Below are 9,162 nucleotides of genomic sequence, written 5' to 3' on the forward strand. Positions count from 1 at the left end.
CTTCTATCCAGAAAGGAAAAAAGCCTTTGGGACCATGATGAGGGGCAGAGTCCCCAGCACAGGAAGTAACTTCAGGGAGATAGTCACTTCCTGGGCAGGAGTGTGGCAGGGAGAAGTGTTGATTTTAGAGAATTAGTTTGTTGGAAACAGAGATTGTCTCAGAGATAAGAATAATCCCCTCAAGTTTCTGTTTGAAAGCAGACTAGATCTAGCTTCCTCAAACTATGTGTACCATGGAATTTGGGATGCTGAGCCAGTTTCATGCTTCAAGGTGAAGCCAGGGGTGCATTTACGAAACAGTAGTTCTCAGGTCCAAACTGGACCAGTTGATAAAGGTTTCCCAGGTCACTAGGTTTTTTTTTTTTTTTTCAATCTTCTCTATTTGTTTGCTTATTCAAACTACACTGTTGATTAAAAAAATTTTTTTTTAACATATTTATTTACTTGGGTGTACTAGGTCTTAGTTGTAGCTCACAGGATCTTTTAGACACACAGCATGTGAGATCTTTCATTGCGGCATGTGGGATCTAGTTTCCTGACCACGGATGGAACCTGGCCCCCCTGCATTGGAAGCACAGACTCTCAGCCACTGGACCAGCAGGGAAGTCCCCAGTAAGTCTTAGTACATTTCACCCAGTGTCAGGACCTTTTATACAAAGCCACAGGGATGGAAAAAAGAGATGTTTCACTAAGGACCTTTTCAGTACAGGATGTTAGTCTCAACAGAACGTGATCTCAGTTGAACCAGGAAGCCTTTCCATAGAAGAAAATGAGACATGGACAGGGCTGGAGTGCAACTGAGGACCAAGGCAGGGCTGCATGCATTCACATGCCAGTTCCATGCTGCATGTCGGCCTGTTTGCCACAAACCGATGTGAAGTGTCTACAAGATGCCTGCCATAGTTGAGGCTGCTGGAAGAATAGAGCCTGGCCTTCTGCCGCTTGGCCCTGCGAGATGCAGGCAAGAGCGAGAGCCTCAGTCAGCAGACCTAGTTTTGACTTCTGTGTTGACAGTGCATTTTTAAAAGCATTTTACTCAGCTTTTCTGAACCTTAGTTTCATCACTTGTAAAAGCCTTTTCATGTAAAGAATACATGAGATAGCATGTGATGAGTGCCTGGTGCTTAGTAGGTGCTTAGTAAGTGGTAGCTGCCAGTATTCTGATGGTTTTGGCTGTTGCAAGTCTTTACTGTCACTTTTTTCTTTTAATATTAATTTATTTATTTGGCTGTGCTGGGTCTTAGTTGCAGCGTGTGGGATCTAGTCCTCTGACCAGGGATCACACCCAGGCCCCCTGCATTGGGAGCACGGAGTCTTAGTCACTGGACCACCAGGGAAGTCCCTTTACTATCACTTTCTTTGCAGATCTGTGCTCTTCTGTGTTTGAGGAAACAGAGACAGATAGAACGTGTAGAATATTGATCATCTACAAAATATCATACTAATCCTAAGGATAAATAGAATAAGGCATGACATTTGCTCTCAGGAGCCTTCTTATCTTTCAGTGACACATATCTATAAGAAAGTAAGTATAATGTAATAATTGACAGATGGCACTTTGTCTAATAGAATTTCTTCGTAATAGAACTAAAGAATTTGTATACTAATATACCTAATCTGTGCAGCGACTCTTATGTACACTTTTAAATATAAACCTCTCAACAGCCCTTTCAAATAGATGCTATTATTATGTTTATATTGGAGTTTAGAGAACTTAAGGCTCAGTGGAGTTAAGAAATTTGCCTGAATAGAATAATATAGGTCCTCTGCATAGGGTAGGATGGGGGAGGATGGAGGGAGAGGGCGGTGGTATCCAGAAAGACTCCATGGAGGGGGCTGTGCTTCAGCTCAGAGCTGCAAGGGGAGTGGGAGTCTGTCACATGGCGGTGTTCCTAGGCGTGGGAACAAGATGTACATAAGCTGGAGGTGTGAGAAAGCAAGGCGTGCTCAGGAATGGCAAATACTTCAGCATGGATGCCAACAATGGCCCAGGAGTGGGGGTAGCTAGCTAGTGGCTGGAGATCATCTTTGTACAGGTAGGCAGGCACCTGATCATGTATCATCCTGCAAGGATGGACTGGGCTATATTTATAGAAGAGGGAAGAGAGTGAGGTCTCTCCCAGGTATTCTTATGAGAAAAATCCTCTTGGTCCTTGGGTGAGAGATTGTTTAGGGAACAAATGCTGGAAGCAGATAGACAAGGAAAGTTGTGCCACGTTTCTCAGTCGTGTCTGCCTCTTTGTGACCCCATGAACTGCAGCACGCCAGGCTTCCTTGTCCTTCACCATCTCCTGAAGTTTGCTCAGACTCATGTCCAGTTGAGTCAGTGATGTTATCCAATCATCTCATCCGCTGCTGCTCTCTTTTCCTGACCTCAGTCTTTCTCAGCATCAGGGTCTTTTCCAGTGAGTCGGCTCTTCCCATCAGCTGGCCAAAGTACTGGAGCTTCAGGTTCAGCATCAGTCCTTCCAATGAATGTTCAGAGTTGATTACCTTTAGGATTGACTCCTTTGATCTCTTTGCAGTCCAAGGGAATCTCAGGAGTCTTCTCCAGCACTACAGTTCAAAAGCATCGTTTCTTCACTGCTCAGCCTTCTTTCTGATCCAGCTCTCACACCATACGTGACTACTGGAAAGACCATACCTTTGACTATATGGACCTCTGTCAGCAAAGTGAGTGTATGGCAGAGAAAATACAAGCTTATATGTGTGTATTGAAGAAGGGGAACATGGTTTCATGAGGGAACATATCAAATAAATTGGGCCAGGACCGAAATGCTGGTGGTGAGAGAGTGTGGTAGATGAACTAAGGCCAGAAGGATGAGTCTGAGATGGGAGGGAAGCAGTGAGAGGAGGCAGATGATGAGACGAGATGAGAGGAGCTTGGTTGGCTATGACAAAGACTTGAGTCTTTATGCTCAGAGCACTAGGAAGCCATTGAAGTTTTAAGAAGGGAGCCAACGGGGTCAGATCTGATTCTAGATAGATTGCAACTTGGGGAAAGGATGTACAGTTAGAAGGCCGTTACAATAGTTCAGTCGAAGGACTGGATATTGGTGGCTTGGATGTGGGATGCTGGTTGTTGGGGATTGGGGGGAAAAGTAGGTGAGTTCCAGACACATTTAGGAGATAAAATGTCCTCAATTTGTGGTGCCCTGGACAAGGGGTGTGAGAGAAGGGAGGTCTTCAGAGTTGGTCCTAGGATTCTATCGTGCTCTGCTGGGTGGTGCCTTTGCTGAAAGATAAGGAAACGGGTTTGGAGGAGGTGAGAAGAGATTGATTTAGATCAGAGGTGAGAGGACTAGTCTAGAATAGGAGAGAATAGTGTATGTGGGTGCAGGTGAGTTCACAGGTGTTGAGGAGGTTACTAGCAGCAGCACCCCTTTTCTGTGTGTAATAGGAAAAAAGATCAGCTCCTACGATCAAGGAAGGTGGAGTGCAGTAAGAGGCTTCTGTGTCATTAATTTGTGAATTTCTTATATCACTTCTCTGATGAGCTTCAAAGAAATGCGTGTCTTACTAGAACTTGCCCTCACTTCTCCCAGTTAAGGTAGGGAAGGCAGGTTTCATCACGTCTGTATTCTAGGCATAGTAGTTAGCAGGCTGTGGTTAATTCTGCCCGACACGTGCCCTGTGCTGTGCACTCTGGTTCACTTATCCATCTCCCCTCTAGCCTGGGAGACCCTGGAGGACAGAAACGGTATCTCATATGTGGCACAGGGTAAGTGCTCAGCAGCAGATGTCTGTGTAATGGATGAATGAACCAACGAGAAACCAATGCAGTTGGCATTGGAGCCCCTGGGGTTGGAGCAAGGCCAGAAAGCAAGCCCATTTCTTCCAGCTCAGGTCTGGCCATCGGAGTAGCTAGCCTCCTATTAGAAGGAAAGATGTTTTCAGTTTCTGTCCCAGAAATTGTTCCCAAATCCTGTATCTCCAGGGCACTCTAGCCCCGTCTACCCGCCTGGGTGCAGAATTCCCCACGGCCCCGTGGACACTCAGGTGATCTCCCTGGTCAGCTTCCTCACCGGGAGGAAAGAGCTAGGAGTAACAAACCCTCTGGGAGCGGTGCCCGTGCTCCCCACACTCGACCCCCCTTCCAGCAGCTGACATCACATGCAGGTACAGCTCCATCCTCCCTGTCTGAGGACAAAGGAGGAGAGGAGACTCACCAAGTGCCCGGAGTGCTGCCAGATGTGGGAGGGTGGAGGAGGGCTCAGTGTGGAGCTGTGGCTCCGGCCGCGGGCAGGGGGCATCCCAGTTAAGTCGGAGCCTGAGGCCCTCCCAGCCCAGGCCCTCCGCCCTCCTGTGTTCTGTGTGGAACCTTAGGGCGGGGAGAGCTCGGCTACAGGGGCCAGGTCGACAGCTGGAGGAGCTGCACGAGCAGCGGCCCAAGAGCGAGCCCCCAGCCTGCGAGGTCCCTGTGGCCATGTGCTGGGCTCCCCCCTGAGCCCAGCATGGTACAGAACCTGCGCTCCCAGACGGTGTCTTGCAGCACGGCCGTGAAGCAGGCCTGCCACCACCACGTCTCCTCCTTGAGGAAGAAGCTGTCCTTTCTACGAGCCAAGTAGGTGCAGGGCCCCTGGATGGAGATCAGGGCACGAGGATGTGGCCCTTGGCTGGTTTGGGGTGACCCGGGGCTCGTCGCAGAGGCGGGAGCGCTGTGGGGTTGTCTGCCGTGTTTGGGGATGTTGCAGTTCCTTGCCGAGTGACAGGTCCCCAAGAAGGAGTATGGTGTGTTGGCAGAGGCTGAAGGTGAAGGATGTGGGGTGCAATGAATGAGGCTGTGTGCTCCTCGGAGGATGCGTTGCTTGAGTGGACCTTGTCTCCAGGCAGCTTCCTTGGCTCTCTGGGTTCTTCATGCCCGGCCAGGGATCATTATTTTCCTTTGTCATGGTAAATTACTTCACTTGGTAAAGAACTCAGGGTTCCCAAGAGAAAGAAAGATGAGAGAAAGAATGGTGTGTTCTGCCTAAATAAGGGGCGATCTCTGGGGTCTTTGGGGGTGTTAATTTCCTTCCAGTATAGGGACCTGTGCATAGGGACCTTTGGGGTGTTGCTTTTGTGTGTTCACATCTTGTATCTGCTCACCGGGGACTTCGCTTGAGAAGGTGCTGAGGAGGTGCGAGCCTAAACAGGTGCGTGGCTCGTTTTGCTAACGTGGACCCTGAACCTGGCAGAATCATGGAGTGGTGTCTCATTGCCAAACACACTGTACCTTGGGCTTTGTGACAGGAAGAGGGGAGGAGGTTTTCTGGAGGAGAAAGAGGTCTCAACTTCTAGGATCAGAGTTAAATTCAGGGGCTGGTGGGCATTGGAGAGAGAGGGGAGGCATGTAAGCATATGGGCAGTTGTGATTTGTTGTGAAGAGAAACAGAAGTGAGGACTAGGGAAGACAGGGCAGATGGGTTGAGGGGAGGACAGGGAGAAGAAAGGTAGGGAGAGGCTCAGTGCGTCTCAGAGGTAGGTACGGGCTGGAAGTGGTCAGTGATGGTCTGGATTCTTTCCCACACGCACCTGTGCTCAGGTGTGGACGCCCACGAGTGTTCAGCCATCTGTTGACAAGGGTGCTCTTCCCAGGGAGCTTTCAGGTGGAGGTTTGAGGCTGGGGAACAGAGAGACCCAGTCCTCACTCTCAGGTGGTGGCTCCCCGGGTACCAAGGATCCAGTGCTGTGGGTGTGCAGCAGACCCCCAGCGGGCCACGGCAGAACCCTGTGTTGTTGGTGGCAGGGGCAGCAGTCTCTGTCCAGTGGTCACATGGGACTCAGGACTGCACTTTGAAGACGAAACGATGACCTCAGATTAAATCCGGACTCTACCACCTACTGGCTGTGGTGCTTTTACAGCATCATCTTCCTCTCTGCATCTGCTTCCTTGTCTGAAAATGGAGATAACTGTACCTGCTTTATGGAGGTTGTGGGGATCAAAATGAGATAAAATGGGAGAAACACTTGGTACTCTGTCTGGCATGCAGGAAATGGTAGCTTCTGTTGGAATTGCTGTTGGCTCAGGCCACCCCTGGGAGCTGAGAGGAAGGTCTGTTTGGTGCTCAGAGAACCGTAGCTGGAGACTTGGTCAGAGTGAGTCTAGGAGAGGTGGCGTCTGATGACTCCTTAGTCACCCAGGGAAGCCAGTCAAGTCAACTCCAGTCCTCAGCCTCCCAGCTTTCTTTATGTGTCTGTGTGTGTGTGTCCCCGACTCTGTGCAGCCCCATGGACTGCAGCCTGTCAGGCTTCTCTGTCCGTGGGGTTTTCTGGGCAAGAATACTGGACTAGGTTGCCATTCCCTTCTCCAGGGCATCTTCCTGACTCGGGGATTGAACCCCATGTCTCCTGCATTGCAGGCAGATTCTTTACCACTGAGCCACCAGTGAAGCCCAGCTTCCTATATATCTTGATTGTATTCATTCGTTTACTCGGTTGTCTCCCCAACTTGTCCTAACCTTCGTGAGAGCAGGGGCTGTGTTTGTTTGATTTGCTAGTTGTACCCAGCTCTTGGCGTTGTGCCTGAAACATGGCGTGTGCATGTGTGCCAAGTCGCTTCCGCAGCCCCAAGGACTGTAGCTCGCCAGGCTCTTCTGTCCATGGGATTCTCCAGGCAAGAATCCTGGAGTGCATTGCTATGCCCTCCTCCAGGGGATCTTCCTGGCCCAGGGATTGAACCCGCACCTCTTACATCACCTGCATTGGCAGGCAGATTCTTTACCACTAGCGCCACCCGGGAAGCCCTGACACATGGTAGGTGCCCAATAAATATTTGTGACATGACTACCTGGAACTTGAATACCTGTCTGAAGCTTTTTGCAAGCTCTAGCGTTCTGTGATCATGGGCTTCTGTGACTGTGGCCCAGACAGAGGGCCGCTGTAGCCCTTAACATCTGTTAACCTTTGTGACGGTTTCATGGTCCTGACAATGCTTTGATCTGTGACTGCCTCTCACACATGCCCCTTTCTCTGATCCACAGACATGTATGCTCAGAGGATGTGCGGTCTGGGGCAGACAGCACAGAGGCGCTTGGGCTCAGCCCTGACTTTGGGGGCAGGGCTCTCCAGCTTGCCTGCACCACCCCCCACCGCCTGTCCCCGCCCAAGTTCCCAGTTTGTAGCTCCGCTCCAGCCGCTTCTGTTGCGGTCAGCAGAACTGTCTGCAGGTGTAGCCATCACCTGCTCCGTGTTTCTCCTACTCCAGCATTTCTCCTTTTCTGCCTGAGAAAGAGGGGTTATTAATTATAGCTCAGCACACCACTCTCTGTCTCTGTGGATACCATCACTGGGGTTTAGATTTGGATCACTGGCAGGTTGGCTAGTAAATTTCGTTCCCCAGCATCTCCACCACCTGCCGGGAGAAACGGTATCCTCCCAGTGGGGGTGAGGAAGGAATGTGAGTGGGTGAAGCTTGGGGCTCAGGCCGGAACCCCACCTTCAGGCTTGTCCCACTCTGAGCTGCATTCTTTGTCTTCCTCTCTACTCCAGAGCTAAAATGCAGTTGGAGGCCCAAACCCCTGGGTTCTCTTCTCAACATGACGCTGATGAATACTGTAAGCTCAGAGCAGCTATTTGCAGAATGGCTCAGACGGTAAAGCGTCTGCCCGCAATGCGGGAGACCCGGGTTCAATTCCTGGGTCGGGAAGATCCCCTGGAGAAGGAAATGGCAACCCACTCCAGCACTCTTGCCTGGAAAAATCCCATGGACGGAGGAGCCTGATAGGCTACAGTCCATGGGGTCGCAAAGAGTCGGACACGACTGAGCGACTTCACTTCACTTCACTCCTTGTGTTGAAGCAATACTTTTACAGAATTATTTGATACTCCAGCTTGGTGGCAAACCCCATCAGTAAAAAATTTTTGAGTGGTATCACTAATGTCATGTGTGAATGTATGTATGTACAGAAGCTGTATGCTTGCACTATGAAGTATTCTGTATATTATATAAATAAGTGGACATTTTAAAAGGATGAGCTAAAAAGTATAAATATAAGTTCTAATAGCTCCTTCCTTCACTGCATGGGAAGTGTTTATATCTGCTTGATAAAGAGCAGCCAGCTTGGGAGCCCAGGGTTCTAAGGCAGTGGTCCTCATCCTTTTAACAGGTTTCAGAATCACTTGCTGGAGAAGGAAATGGCAACCCACTCCAGTATTCTTGCCTGGAAAATCCCAGGGACAGAGGAGCCTGGTGGGCTGCCGTCTATGGGGTCACACAGAATCGGACACAACTGAAGCAACTTAGCAGCAGCAGCAGCAGCAGAATCACTTGCAGAGCTAATTAAGTATTCACATTCCTGGGTCCTTCTCTCCAATTCTGAGCCCCTAGGAATTTGCACAGGTAACACATTTCCCAAGTGGTTTCAATGCCAGTGGTCTTTGAGAACACACTCTGTAGCCTGCAACCTTCTAGCTGTATCAAGAATCCAATTTAAGGGATCTCCCTGGTGGTCCAGAGGTTAAGGATACACCTGCCAATGCAGGGAACATGGGTTCAGTCCCCTGTCTGGGAACTAAGATCTCACATGCTGCAGGGCAGCTAAGCCTGTGAGCTGGGCTATGGAGCCCGTGGGCAGCAACTACTGAGGCTAGAACACCCTAGAGCCCACACTTGCCATAAGTAGAGAAAGCCCGTGCATTGCAAGGAAGATCCAGAGGAGCCAAAACAAACAAAAATCCAATTTAATATGGCTGGAACAGGGAGGACCTAGGTGTCTGTCCTGACTGGTGACATCAGTTTTAGCGAATCTCTGGCAGACCCTTAGTCCCTTTTTACCTGGGATGCTGGGTCAGTGTCTGGCTTGTTTTCCCCCTACCTTCTGCATAGCCCAAGAATCACCACTGTGCAGCAAGGAGAAAGGTGGGTGGGTTGGGATGTGTAATTAATCATTTTCATCTTATCTGGCATTACTTTTCGGGTTGCTCAGTGCCTGCCTCTTCTTATCCTCAGACACAGGAGCCACAAGCAGTTAAGTGCTGAGCTCTCTCCCTCTCTTTGCCAGTACTCTTTAATCCAAAGAGGCAGCTCATTCACTGAGATGCAGAGAATCCCATTGCTGCCCTGGTTGGAACCAGTCCTGGGGGTTGGGGGAGCTGGGGGAGTGGAGGACGTCTGAGTATGTCCCCCTCCCCCCCGACACACACACACACACACACACACACACACACACGCTCCCTTTGCCA

General features: G+C 50.0%; 1 protein-coding gene and 1 long non-coding RNA gene across 2 annotated transcripts in view; both read left to right on the forward strand.

The window, feature by feature from the left end:
• The window catches only part of GRAMD1B (GRAM domain containing 1B), a 186,336-nt gene that overhangs the window by 52,568 nt on the left and 124,606 nt on the right, over nt 1–9,162 (forward strand). The gene's annotated exons all lie outside the window — the stretch shown is intronic.
• LOC120876393 overlaps nt 550–9,162 on the forward strand; it is a 14,755-nt gene continuing 6,142 nt past the window's right edge. The window contains exons 1-2 of the long non-coding RNA XR_005724166.1: nt 550–1,943; nt 7,571–7,580. This is a non-coding gene — a long non-coding RNA (uncharacterized LOC120876393). The remainder of the gene's footprint in view (nt 1,944–7,570; nt 7,581–9,162) is intronic.

Source organism: Oryx dammah, unplaced genomic scaffold (assembly GCF_014754425.2).
Source record: "Oryx dammah isolate SB20612 unplaced genomic scaffold, SCBI_Odam_1.1 HiC_scaffold_17, whole genome shotgun sequence".
NCBI classification, from domain to species: Eukaryota; Metazoa; Chordata; class Mammalia; order Artiodactyla; family Bovidae; genus Oryx; species Oryx dammah.